Source organism: Coccinella septempunctata, chromosome 9 (assembly GCF_907165205.1).
Source record: "Coccinella septempunctata chromosome 9, icCocSept1.1, whole genome shotgun sequence".
NCBI classification, from domain to species: Eukaryota; Metazoa; Arthropoda; class Insecta; order Coleoptera; family Coccinellidae; genus Coccinella; species Coccinella septempunctata.
In genome coordinates this window covers 18,342,518-18,356,878 of record NC_058197.1, presented here as the reverse complement: position 1 = coordinate 18,356,878, position 14,361 = coordinate 18,342,518, and the positions used below count along the sequence as shown (strand labels likewise).

Genomic DNA, 14,361 nt, shown 5'->3' with positions numbered 1-14,361 from the left:
AGACAGCTGTTTACAAAGCAGTGGTCCTCCCAACGCTTCTTTACGGAAGCGAAAGCTGGAAGCCCTACAGGCGACACATTAAACAGCTTGAATAAACGCAACAACGTCATCTAAAACAGAAAAATGCACATCAGATGATTCCACAAAGTTTCAAATGCAGAACTCTTGCAGTGCGCTAGTTGTATAACAATGGAGACACAAGTAACGAGGGCCCGACTCAGATGGAGCGGCCACATTCTGAGGATGCAAGACACAAGACTCCCAAAATAGCTCTGTATGGCGAATTCACTGAGGGAGCTCGGAAACCAGGAGGCCAATATAAGCGGTTTAAGGATATACTGCATCAATCCCTAAAATCAGTGAATGCCAATCATAACAGGGAACAACTAGCGTTAGGCAGAGCACAGTGGAGGTCTCTGGTCCACAGTTATAATGGAGACTCGAGAAGAATACAGCGGCGGCCAGATCTGGTTGGTGACTATCCATGCCCAGAGTGTGGAAGGATCTGTAGGTCACTGTTGGGTCTCTTAACTCACAGGAGGACACACAGTCGCAAGTAGCCCTTAAAAATTATAAGTTTGATCGCACCGATAGTCTGGTTATTGAGTCTTTTCGTAGATTTATTCTCGGAAACGGAATACAGCAATGAATTAATGAATGAATGAACAAAAAATGATATTCCAACTCACCTTACCTGCGAATGACCATAATCTATCGATCAACATGTGCAGTGTAAAAGAGGCGTCTAGACAAGGAATTATATCTAATTGACTGAAGAACCCGCATGAATCTAAGCTACAAATAGACAGGAAAAGAGGATCAGATGTTCGGTTTACGATATTTTGAAACATACGACCGCGACTGAGATTGACATGTGCTTAAATGCCGGGGAACGGGAAAGATGGATGGTTAACACTTGATGGAACGGGGATTATGAGTTTAAAACGAAGAATCTCCACTCGGAACGCGTTGAAAGTATCGTGTTACAAGACGGAATGGATCACCGTTCACCTCTAACTATAAATATGTATCCCTCGGACAAATTTCGAACGTGTAAACTTCCCAGTATGCGATTTATGATATCTTCACCAATAAATCATCCATTCCTTGTTTTGAAGACTTGCGAATCTGGACACTGGACCAAATTTCATATGTTTATTCATCGAACAAACTGTGCATCTTGAATCAATTCCCGATCCATCCGACTGACATAACATGCATCGAACGCCAAGTAAACCTCGAAGTGAACCCTTGGTTGAATAATTCAGTGGGACGCCAAACTGACCTATCTAAACCTATCACCACTTATGGGTTTCGACAAATATTTATATTTGTGCGTGCTGTCTGATATCTATGGAGTCCCATCTCAAATTATTGACACGGTGCTTGGATTCTACTCGAGGGGGATGTCCGGTTGTTTTGAAAGACAGCTGTCAGTCTATCGATGAAATCGAAAGGTCGAGATTGGAAGCCTAAACTTCCACATTCGGATAAACACGAAATTTGAATAGGTATTCTCTAGGTTTCTTATGAACGACTGTTTATGTTCTCCTCAATCTACCTGGATGTTCTGGGAATCCTAAAGTGTCCTATACTATTTTGCAAAACGACAGTTTGATGAGGCTCCTCACCAACGAAATTCAAAACATCTACATTTTAGGTTAAAAAATTCCAGATTTTTGACATTAGTGAGGTTAGCACCGAACACAGAAAGGGGTGGATAGAAAAGGACTATTATTCTATAGTTATACATGTCAAAACGCACTTACGGCTGGTTTCATAACCAAACCTAAAGTCCCTTCAATTTTAAAGCTTCCTTTAACCCTACTAAAAATGACACTAAAGAAAGTTTTAAGCTTAAAGTGACTTCAAATTTGATATGAAACTGGACGTTACTGTTAAGTGTCCCTTAAAATGAACCCTTACTCAAATTACGTTGCTCCAACTGTTAAGTGACATTTAAATGGCTAAAGCTAGCCTTAAATTTAAGCGCTCCTGTAATGACCACTTAGGTATTTAAGGGCGGGATTCTTACCTGAAATAATTTGTTGAACTGGCTGCAGAACTTTCCCATTTTTTGATGGATTTCGAAAATTGAATGAATTCATTACTGAACACCAAGCCTTTTCTTTTGCCTTTATTGTTATGCCATCAGTCTTTTTCAATTTTCAATTTGGTGTCTCAAATCATACTATAGTTAAGAACAAACTCTTCTTCTGTTGAAAAGTTGAGTGCCCTTCTTAAATTACCACCACTTGCTTGGCAATCATTCACCGTATTCGTACTAACAAGGGCCACGTAATATAAGTTAAGGGTTCATTTTAAGGGACACTTAACACTAAGTGCGTTTGGTACAAACGGGTCCAACCTCAAATATTCTCCAGATTTCTGAAAAAAGTCTGATTGTTTCCGAAATTTTTCTAATATTTCCCATGTTCATCAAGCATTCCCAGTTTTTCTTAAATATTTCCTAGAAATTTGTATAAACCTCGAAAAATCCAGGTAGAACCGATATGTCTGAAAATATCGGAATTTCCGACCAATAAAAATTTCACGACATTCTCTGCAGCAACTAGAATAACTAGAAGAATGATGACATCACGAATCTCATCCTCCTCATTAAATACAGATTATCTTAATCGCATAGAATTATATCAGAACATTCCACGGAATACCTGTCTTTACCCGAGTCAGAAAAAAGTAAACAATGCCCACTCAACTAATAACAGCTATATCACGAAAGGCACAATAAATTATACACCCATTTGTGCCCAACAATCCAAGAATGTACTTCATTAATTCCACCGTGGAACATTACGGCTGAAATATGTGAAAATTCCACAACGTTGTAATTAATTAACCAGCGTTAAGAAGAATCCGTCCATGAAGAGGTCGGGACAGAACGAAACCACGACTGTCAGCCCGTTGGAAAACAGGAATTCAGCCGAACCAGAGCACACCTTCGGTTTTTATGTGTATACACACAGAGAGAGGTATAGGTAGACGTGAAGCATTGCTGTCGGCCATTTTGAATTCGTATCGCGCGGAGGAATTCAAAATAAGATCGAAAATGCCGATACAGGTTCGTTTCGGACATCCTCTTCCGAAAACTACGCGAGGGAACGTAGCCTTTTCATAGAAAAAAATCGATCGGGTAGAACACAGAGGGCGGGAGCGACACGGAGTTTAAAAAACGTACCTGTGTGGTTGCGAACATAGCCTTTAATCCGTTTTTGAATGAAAACCATCTGGGGATCACTTAAAACAACCACAAAAAATGTTTTTTCAGGCCCCCGCTAGTGAATTTATCGGATTTATCGCGTTAAAACTGGCGCACTGTTATGTTTTGACACTTTGGGGCATAGAACAATCGATCCACAGCACTAGTTCACTGGTTTCGTCACTGAACGCGACGTTTTTCGATTTAATTCGGTGGCTCTGAGCCGGTCACCGTAAAGGATATCCAAACTAATCGATCAATTCGACTGCATTCCTTTGGAATCCGAAGGTAGTGTACAACGAAATGTCAACTGCAAGTCGACTGAGCTGAAGTACAGCATCTCTTGATCGCGCATTGGGGGTTCTGTAAGCGGAAATCGGGGCTGAAAGACGGGGCGCATGAGCGCCAACAACAAGAAGAAGAAGAAGAGGGATATCCTTCGAGAGCCGATCGGTTTGATATGGCATGATTGCGATGCAATCGAATTAAGATTTGGGAGAGTTTCAAATAAGACGACTCGATGAAGCCCAAAGCTGGATATTCAATTTTCATCCCCGGGAATATTTAAACCGATGACGCAACTAGGGCACAATCAGTTTCAGATAGAATGGTCAATGTTTAGAATTATTTCAGGACCGTCTAAACGTTATTCGAATTCACACAATATAAAGTTAAAATAACTGAACAAATTACAATTTATAAACAGCCTAAAGTTCACTTAAACTGTGTTAAGAGGGCTCTACAACGTTTTAGTGGTCAGTTCAAAAAGAGGAAATGAATATCTTACTTCACAAACCACTAATTTATGTGGGGTTTCCATTTTAATTCAATTCAATCAGTTCATCATCTCGGAAAGTCAGAAATTTTCTAATTCGTCAAACGGAAAAAAAAATAAAGAACTTTTTTCCATAAAGAACAAATATTCATTCATGTCATTGACTTTCCGAGGTGAAATGATCTCTTCCATGAATTTCCACATGAAAAAATTCCTCAAAAAGTCTAGCCATTGGCTACAATTCGTATCCTGGTGAAAAAAGACGTTCCTTAAGTGCTGCCACCTTTTCGACGAAAGTGAAAACTATTGTATAGGTATATACATGTGCCAAGAATGTCCAGAAAAGTCGATATGAATATATATGCAGCATAAGCCCTACTAACTACATATACTTCGCGAAACCCAGAGACGTTTATAGGAACTTCTTGTTCATTTAAACCTAAACCTAAACATATGCGTCTCCACAACATATAAAGTTGCTTCGGGTCTTAAAAAGTATGGTATATATTGTATAACTTGTGTTGCATCCACTACTCTTCGATAGATTGTGCCATTTCTAACTCCCGCACCCCCTTCTACCCCGATTCCTATCTCCATGTCTGCAATTCGTCGTTTAACTGGTTCATTATTAGCTCCATCAGATCAGTTTCCTTTTTGTGAGCCGACCGAATGGGACCCACGATCAGCGTACGTCTACCAAACAAATACCGGTTCCTTATTACCTGCCTATTTCGTACAATAAAGACCAACCCCATGTGAATTGCCCCCTCGACTGATTTTAATTACCGAATACCGGAACATAATACGGGCCGATCAACTTACGCGACTACACCTGCTTGCAAGACGTCGCTTCGCATATATAAAAAGCCGGCAGAGACAGTTTGGTTGGAGGGATGTTCTCCTCTCTGTCGGGCCCGTTTGGAGAGAAGACGTATCGTGGAAGGCAGGTTCACACGGGGCTAGAACTCCGGGCACACAGCTTCATCAATTCCACGGAACGCAAAAAAATTATAGGATATCCCTCAAAATATCTTCTGGATACGGTTCAAAAAATATCCTGTCCACCCGAGATTTCCCAAGTGTTTCCGTCACCAGAAATCCATTCCCCAAGTATTCATTGTTTCTCGAGTATCCAACTAGTATCCCAATTGCTGAGTAGCTACTCAATATGATACTTGCCAAGTATTCACCACGATCCTAGTCTGCTCTATGTCTCAACGCTTTTCTAAAATCCATAAAATACCAAGTATTCATGAGAACTATGCAAGATATTCGGAGAAACTTGGGCGTGCCGATCCCCAAAATCCATTCCCCAAGTATTCACTGTATCTCAAGTATCCAATTAGTATCCCCGTTGATGAAGTATACAAGCTTTTCAAAGCATATACTACATACGTGCCAAGTATTCACCATGATCCAAGTCTGCTCTATGTCTCAACGTTTTTCTAAAATCCATAATATTCCAAGTATCCAAGAGAATAATTGTTAAACTATGCAAGATATTCGAAGAAACTTGGGCGTGCCGATCCCCAATGTTCATTCCTCAAGTATATACTATGTCTCAAGAATCCACGATTACCCGAGTATCCCAAGTGTCTCAAGTATCACATGTTTCTTGGGTATACACAGTGATTATAGTATCTACGGAACTATCCCAAGTATTCACTGTATCTCCACTATCTCCAGTAACCATCTAGTATCCCAATTGCTCAGTACTCAATATAATACTTGCCAAGTATTCACCATCACCAAAATCCATTCCCCAAGTATTCACTGTATCTCATGTATCCAATTAGTATCCCAGTTGATAAGGTATTCAAGCTTTTGAAAGCACGATTACTCTAGTATCCCGAGTATCCCATGTTTACCGAGTATCCACAGTGACGTAAAGTATCTACGGAGCTATCCCAAGTATCAACGGTTTTTCATATATCCATTGTGTCTCAAGCATTAAAATATCTCGAGTATCCAAAATGTGGATATTAGATCCACGATTTCTTGAGTATCCAAACCTCATATGGATCAAAGATTTCCTGAAAGGAAGCATCCACGGTTTCTTGAGTTATGAACTTATCGACTTTCAGACTATCCAGAGTCCCTTAAGTAACTCAAGTATCCCAAGAATCACCGAATTCTCATGGTCCCTAACCCAATTTTCAAGCAGTTTTGCGAAATGTAGTCTATCGTTTGGATGATCGATCTTTCAAAGTACTCCCAGCACAAGGAATTCCTCGAGATAGATTCTATCGAGAGCGAAGATTTACGGTGCAATGTGAAGATTACACCGTGTCGTGCTTTGACTGATACATTTTTCGAGTCTGAATCGGGCTTATAAAGATTATTGTAGAGAGAGTTCACTGGTCGCACGACCACCAGTGCGGGTGTTCTGAAATAGGGAGGCCGCCTAGAGATCGAGTACAAGGGTTGATCGATGCTTTGTCATCTAATCTACTCATTCCTCTGAGGCCAAGGATATTTCCAGCAAAAGTTTCGCCAGCCGTAGTTAAAACCGAGATGTTGGGCGCTTTTTTCCACCTTTTTTAAAAATTGAGAGATACTTATCTAAACGAAAAGGCTCTAGGTTCCCAAATTTGATTCCAATGGAACCTGGGTATAGGAGTCAGGATGGCCGAGCGGTCTAAGGCGCTGCGTTCAGGTCGCAGTCCACTCTGTGGGCGTGGGTTCGAATCCCACTTCTGACAAGTCTTTTTTGTCACTACCCTAAGTACAATTTCCTCTTTTCAGGACAAAAACTGATGCTGTGATACTCCCAGTGTTCTCAATGAAAAACTATTTCAAATATAATCAATAATAACAACAATTATTCATATCGCCATTATTCGTGTCTTTTCAAATATCCATTAAGAGCCATAGGAATCCACAATTTCTGATTTCTCCTGTGGACCCACCTTACAAAGGAATGATGTTGGAATTTACTATATTTATGCTCCTACCCCACATTGAACACTGGCTCTAGCCCACCCTTCACGAGGAAACATCTTCCAAGCCAAAAGTAAAGGTTGCTTTTCGAAACTGTGATAGTCATCAAGTCATCATTTCCCAAGTATGGTAGGTCAAGTATTCACCAGGACCCAAATGTTGAAGCTTTTCCAAAGTCCAAAGAGTTCGAATGCTTTCGGAATCAGTACAATGCAAACTATACTAAGCTAAGTATTCACCATGATACACTCTTGTCTAAAGTATCCCAGTGGTCTTCAAATTATCAACGGAATGCCAAGTATTCTCCACAAATCCAAGTCCATTTTCCCCCAAGTATCCAAGGTTCTTTAGAATGCTCAATGTTGGAGTATGTATCATCTAGGAAGGAGTATTCACCATAATTGAAGTCTAATCTACGTCTCAAGTATAAACGCACTTCTCTAAATATCCAAAATTTCTCAAGTATCCAAGAGATTAATCAAGTATTCACTGTGTACCAATTAGCATCCACTCCTTTGAAGTATTCATGATTGTTACAGTATACAGGGAAGTATCCACCACTACGCAAGTCTGCTCTATGTCTAATTCATCAACCTATTCTAATTGTCCATAGTATCCCAAGTATCCTGAGTGAATAATTGTTGATGTATGCAAGATATTCAATAAGTTGGGCATGTTAACTGTTCACTATCACCAAAATACATTTCTCAAGTATTCACTATGTCTCAAGTATCCATTTTTGTTGAAGTATTCGGCATTTTCGAAGTATACAGGACATGCCTAGCTCTTCTAGCTCTTCTAGATATCAACAATGTTCCAACTAGCCAAGTGAATAATTGTTTAAGTATGCAAGATATTCATGGAATTTTGGGAGCGGCGCCAAGTATTCACCATAATCCCAATAAGTCTGAACTACGTATTAAGTATAAACACTTCTCTAAATATCCAAGATTTCTCAAGTATCCAAGGAAATGACCCAAGTATTCACTGTCTTCCAATTAGTATCTCCTCTTTTGAAGTATTCACTATTTTCACTGCTTATAAGGCGTGTCAGGTATCCACCACTATGCAAGTCTGCTCCATGTCCAATTTATCAACCTCTTCTAATTGTCCATAGTATCCCAAGTATCCTAAGTGAATAATTGTTGATGTATGCAAGATATTCAATAAATTGGGCATGTCAACTGTTCACTATCACCAAAATACATTTCTCAAGTATTCACTATGTCTCAAGTATCCATTTTTGTTGAAGTATTCGACATTTTCTAAGCATACAGGATATGCCTAGCTCTTCTAGATATCAACAATGTTCCAACTAGCCAAGTGAATAATTATTCAAGTATGCAAGATATTCATGGAATTTTGGGAGTGCCAAGTATTCACCATAATCCAAGTCTGAACTACGTATTAAGTATAAACGCTTCTCTAAATATCCAAGATTTCTCAAGTATCTAAGGGAATGACCCAAGTATTCGCAGTCTTCCAATTTGTATCTCCTCTTTTGAAGTATTCACTATTTTCACTGCTTATAAGGCGTGTCAGGTATCCACCACTATGCAAGTCTGCTATATGTCTAATTTATCAACCTCTTCTAATTGTCCATAGTATCCCAAGTATCCTAAGTGAATAATTGTTCAAGTATGCAAGTCTGAACTACGTATCAAGTATAAACGCTTCTCTAAATATCTAAGAATTCTCAAGTATCCAAGGGAATGACCCAAGTATTCACTGTATCCAAATTAGTATCCCTCCCTTTGAAGTATTCACGATTTTCACTGCATATAGGGAGTGTCAAGTATCCACCACTACAAAGTCTGCTCTGTGTCTAATTTATCAACCTTTTCCAATTGTCAAAAGTATCCCAAGTATCCTAAGTGAATGCAAGAAGTTGGGCTTGCCAACTGTTCACTATCACCAAAATACATTCCTCAAGTATGTCTCAAGTATCCATTGTTGTTGAAGTATTCAACATTTTCGAAGCATATAGAACATGCCTAGTATTCACTTCGAGCATTTCTAGACATCAACAATGTTCCAACTAGCCAAGTATGCAAGATATTAAAGGAATTTTTGGGAGTGCCAAGTATTCACTATCAATATTCCCCAAGTAGTCATTGTGCCTCAAGTATTCATGTATACACCATGACCCAATTCTGCTCAATAATGCGAGTACTTACACTGTTGTAGAATGCGCGATTTTCAAAAAATCTTTTTGGGCTCTTTGCAGGAAAACCTTAAATCTGAGCTTGATTGATAATACAGAGACTTGCTCAGGACTTTATCTGTCGATGTAACCTAAATGTATTTCTGTTGCCTCAGGTTGCTCCAAGCTTCCTAAATCTCCCAAATACGGGCGCTCATCGAAATATATGGTGTCCCAAATAAGACTGCGCGACGTACCCAACCAAGTATTGACCGTTCTCACGTTTTTCGACGACGGCATCAGTTGTTAGAATTAATTTATTTCGATCACAAACTCGGCAAAACATCGCGAACGACAAGGACCAAGTTACACCTCCAGGTCCAATTAAAAACCAATTCGCATACCTCAAGGCCGATATTCGTACCTGCTGGTGCGTTCCGAAAGAAAAACGCCCTCAAACATCGAAGACGTGCCCGCGCGAGATGTTGTGAAACCCGGGTTGATATTCAGCGTCCGCGCTCGAAAAAAATCTCACGTACTCGGGTCCGGTACATCGCCTGACTGCCCAAGAGGGAGATATCCATTATTCCGAAAATGTTCATGACATAATTTAGGTTTAATCGTTCTTGGAAAATTTTCCGTGGACGCGTCACGTTATGAATAGAGTGTACGGGTCGAGGGGGAATTCTTTACGGGTTACATCGTTTGTATTATTATTTTATGGAGATGTTCAAGTCGTTCGGAGCGTTTTGTTGTTTTCGAATTGCTGTTTACTCCGATTGCAGGTATAACGTACGGGGTTCTGATTAGATGCCCGGCTCTCTCTATCTCTATCTATAGATAGATGAAAACATTGAACGCAAAAAGAAATTAAAAGAAAAAGAAATTGAATTTATCGTGTTCGATGATTGGAAATGACCACAAAAGATCGAGAAAATAGAGAATTTTGACGTTTACTAAACGCAAATCCACGATCCTTGACAGAAATAGGTTAACGTCAGTTTGACAGACGTCAGTTTGACAGACGTCAGTTCGACAGACGTCAGTTCGACAGACGTCAGTTTGACAGACGTCAGTTTGACAGACGTCAGTTTGACAGACATCAGTTCGACAGACGTCAGTTTGACAGACGTCAGGTTGACACCGATCACAGACAGGGGTGGGTAGTACGCCGATTCGAATCATAGAGTGAAGAGTGGGTGTTTTGGCCTACGTATTCATGAAATTATATCCACCATAGTTTCTTAAGCACCTGCTATTGTGATAGCGAAACACGTGTCGTGATTTAAAAACTCATTCTTGTGATATGTATTTATAATCTGTTTTAAGTTCTTGTTATTCTTGTCTAATTCGTTGAGTTTCCTTCGACAGCTTCATATTTTGTGGGAGTCATCGCTGAATTTCAAAGCTCATTCTGAGAATTTGCGTCTGGAGTTGAAAACTAGGAATGATATCCTGCATAAACTAGCTGGTACTTCATGGGGTGCTGATGCAACTACTCTTCGAAAAGCAGCCTTAGCTCCCCTAGTCGATTTGGACATGAGAAAAATTGCTGCGAAATAGATCCCCAAATGTTTGAATGTTGACCAAAAGCGTGCAAGGGTAGAAGCATCGCGTTCGATCTGTGCTCGATTTGAAAACGATGTAGACTTCTTAAACCGAATTGTTACTATGGATGAGACTTGGGTACATTTCTACGATCCAGAAACAGAGCTACAATCGATGGAATGGCGACACTCTGGTTCTCCAAGACCTAAGAAATTTCGAGTTCAAAAATCTGCTAGAAAAGTTCTTGCTTCAGTTTTTTGGGATTGCCATGGAGTAATCATGATTGATTTTTTGGATAAGGGCAGACCAATAACCGGAGATTAATATTCGACATTACTGACCACTCTACGGGAAAAAATTAAAGAGAAAAGACGCGGAAAGCTATCCAAAGGTATATTGCTTTCGCAGGACAACGCCCCTGCACACAAATCTCATGTTGCCATGCAAAAAATTCGTGATTTAGGGTTTGAAGCACTAGAAGACCCCCCCTTATTCACCAGATTTGGCTCCATCCGACTATCATCTCTTTACTCAAGTGAAAAAGAGTTTAAAGGCCGTAAATTTTCTTCCAACGAGGAGGTAATAAAAGCAGTGGATGTCTAGTTTTCAGAGCAAGAAGAAACATTTTTTTTGAAGGTCTAGAGACGTTGCAGGTTCGTTGTAAGAAATGTATCCAATTAAGAGGAGAATATGTAAAGTAATAAAATATTTTGACATTGAAATTTTGTTTGGTTCTGTAGTAGCCTAATTTTTCAATATATCCTCGTAAGTTACCGGCAACACTTTACCCCATAAATGGCAGCATACCTTTGAGGTAGCAGATTGGCTCATTAGTGCATCTCATAAGTCTGTTAGTGGCAGATACTCCTCCTTCTCCACTGAGGAATATACAGAGCAGTTACACTAAAAGCTTAGCACGTAAGAACGCATCAAACGCGCATTCAGAATTCGACATAAACGAGAATATACTATAAGTTTCACGTTTCGTTCCCAGGCACGGTTAACTTTCATAGTCATAGTCGGATGTTACAACATTCAACAAGAAACGGCTTCGAAGATATTCGACTCTCGCTAGAAATTACGGAATTAAAGCTTCGGTTGTTATGCGCTCGCAAGACGACGTTCGATCCAATTTTCTCCGGGAATTTCGAACAATGAATTTTCATGTTTATTAAATTTCTTTTGTCTAATAGCCTTTGTAACAGTTATTTTAATCAACAGATAACGGGGGTGGGGAGGGTGGTAGGTCCCTGTGGAATCCCTCGGGATCCATATTGATTCGATGGGATCGGGAAGATATTGCGTTGATATGTAGAGGAAGTTTCGGATTATAAAATATACAGGGATGATGTTTGGCATCCCTTCATCACTAGGGGCTTTATAGATTTGGGAGCTTTGGACTTTTTTCCAAGCTTGAAGCCCATTGTCTCACTGGGCACACAGCAAAACCTACTGAGAGTCCAACGCTACAAAACAAACGATCACAAGAGTTCACATCGTCATCAGAGCATCTTGATCTCTTGTTTACGGTATCGCTAGCAGCTCAGAGGATCTACAGATAATGTTGGACACCTATAAACATATATACCAAGCTTTAGGCCTTAGACTGAACATCGACAAAACCAAAATCCTGGTAAGTCCGCCAAAAAGCCTTCAAACAGATAGCAGCCTGGAGGATGAAACTCTAGAAAAGGTCGAGCAGTTCAAATACTTGGGAAGCTTCATAAATACTAGAGCTAACCTAGACACGGAAATACACAACCGTATCAATTCGGCATCACGGGCATTCTGGAAGCTAAAGGACAGAATGTTTCAAAATCACGACCTCAATCTGAAGACCAAGACAGCTGTTTACAAAGCAGTGGTCCTCCCAACGCTTCTTTACGGAAGCGAAAGCTGGACGCCCTACAGGCGACACATTAAACAGCTTGAACAAACGCAACAACGTCATCTTAGACAAATAATGCACATCAGATGGTTCCACAAAGTTTCAAATGCAGAAGTCTTGCAGCGCGCGAGTTGTACAACAATTGCGACTCAAGTAACGATAGCCCGACTCAGATGGAGCGGCCACATTCTGAGGATGCAAGACACAAGACTCCCCAAAATAGCTCTGTATGGCCAATTCACAGAAGGAGCTAGGAAACCAGGAGGCAAGTATAAGCGATTCAAGGATATACTGCATCAATCCCTAAAATCAGTTAATGCCAATCATAACTGGGAACAACTAGCGTTAGACAGATTACAGTTATACAGTTATATTACGGTTATAATGGGGACTCGAGAAGAATACAGCGGTGGCCAGATCTGGTTGGTGACTATCCATGCCCGGAGTGTGGAAGGATCTGTAGGTCACGGTTGGGTCTCTTCAGTCACAGGAGGACACACAGTCGCAAGTAGCCCTAAGAAATTACAGGTTTCATCGCACCGATAGTCTGGTTTTTGATTCTTTTTGTAGATTTATTCTCGGTAACGGGATACAGCAATGAATGATACGAGAATCTCAGGAATGTGAGCAACTACCAGAGTGGTAGCACAGAACACACTTGACTTACTTTATGAGTGGTAGTTCCTCTGTTCCGTACCGATTCTCAGAGCTTAGTTACGACCCTGTCCGACGCCTCGGGATTTCTACGAATCCCCAAGATCAGAGCGCGCCATTGTTTCCCGAAAAGGCCGGTAACTTTCCGATAGCATCTAATGAAAATTACCGAGACGCGATAAATTCGTCCCGGGCTGAATTTTCGCGGATTCTCGTCCGTACAATAAATCTACGGAAGAAGTGGGTTAGTTTATTTATTGGGAGGCTGCATAAGGCCAACTTCTTCGGGAATATCCGACGAATGTTTGGTAATTAAATTAAGAGGGGGGTTGGTTATCGTAGAGGTGAAGTTCCCCCATAGATGTTCATGGATCGGACTCCGACAGCTGGATAATTAGTCAAGCTGTCCAAGTTGCGAAATTACTTTTAGCTGGAAGAATTTTGAAGGAAGCACTGAAGGTTGATTATTTAGGCACTCAATTGCTCAACCAAATTCTCAACAATTCAGTAGATTCAGTAGATTCTTGAGGTCCAAAGAAACACTTTTTTTCTATACCATTTTTTCAGATTCGGCCCTGATAAAAAGATGTAGCCATTTTAAGTTTTCATAATGGGCTGTGCCACCCCTGGAAAAACGAAATTACATTCACAATAACTAGCTAACTCTATGATCCCCTTACCAAACTATAACCAACTATAGAACTTTAGCTGTATCTATCCCCACTTCGCTTCACTGACCACAGAATACAATAATGCAGTAGGTACTTTATCGAAGCATCGGTGGTTCAGTGGTAGAATGCTCGCCTGCCACGCGGGCGGCCCGGGTTCGATTCCCGGCCGATGCAACTTCTTTTTACATTCGATTAAAAGGATAATCACAATTGTTTCACCTAGATTTCTTTTCATTACGACGAAAAATATTATCGACAAAATCCGACATGAAATGAAGGCATTATACCCACAGATTCGTCTATTCGAAGGCCAAAAGATAGGACGATTTGCCTCAACAACCCAGAGACAAGAGACTCTTTCCCTTTCTCTATGCAACAACCCTAATAAAATGAATTTTATGAATACCGACGCCAAAAACACCATTATCTTCTCTATGGTTCGAATCGGTAGTACCCCTGTTCTAACCTCACTTCAGTCACTCTGTCAAACTGACGTTGATTTGTTTACATTTGCGTCAGGTG

At 40.4% G+C, this 14,361-nt stretch overlaps 1 protein-coding gene and 2 non-coding genes across 3 annotated transcripts in view; 2 read left to right on the top strand and 1 right to left on the bottom strand.

Moving 5' to 3' along the window:
- LOC123319848 (ephrin type-A receptor 7) overlaps positions 1–3,525 on the bottom strand; it is a 152,280-nt gene extending 148,755 nt beyond the window's left edge. Inside the window, exon 1 of the mRNA XM_044906828.1 lies at positions 3,200–3,525. The gene's annotated coding sequence lies outside the window, so the exon portion shown is untranslated. The remainder of the gene's footprint in view (positions 1–3,199) is intronic.
- A 3,089-nt stretch (positions 3,526–6,614) lies between these two features.
- On the top strand, positions 6,615–6,697 carry Trnal-cag. Its single transcript has one exon. It is a non-coding gene; the product is annotated as a tRNA-Leu (tRNA).
- Positions 6,698–13,942: 7,245 nt separating this feature from the next.
- Trnag-gcc lies at positions 13,943–14,013 on the top strand. The gene has a single exon. It is a non-coding gene; the product is annotated as a tRNA-Gly (tRNA).
- The last annotated feature ends 348 nt before the right edge of the window (positions 14,014–14,361 follow it).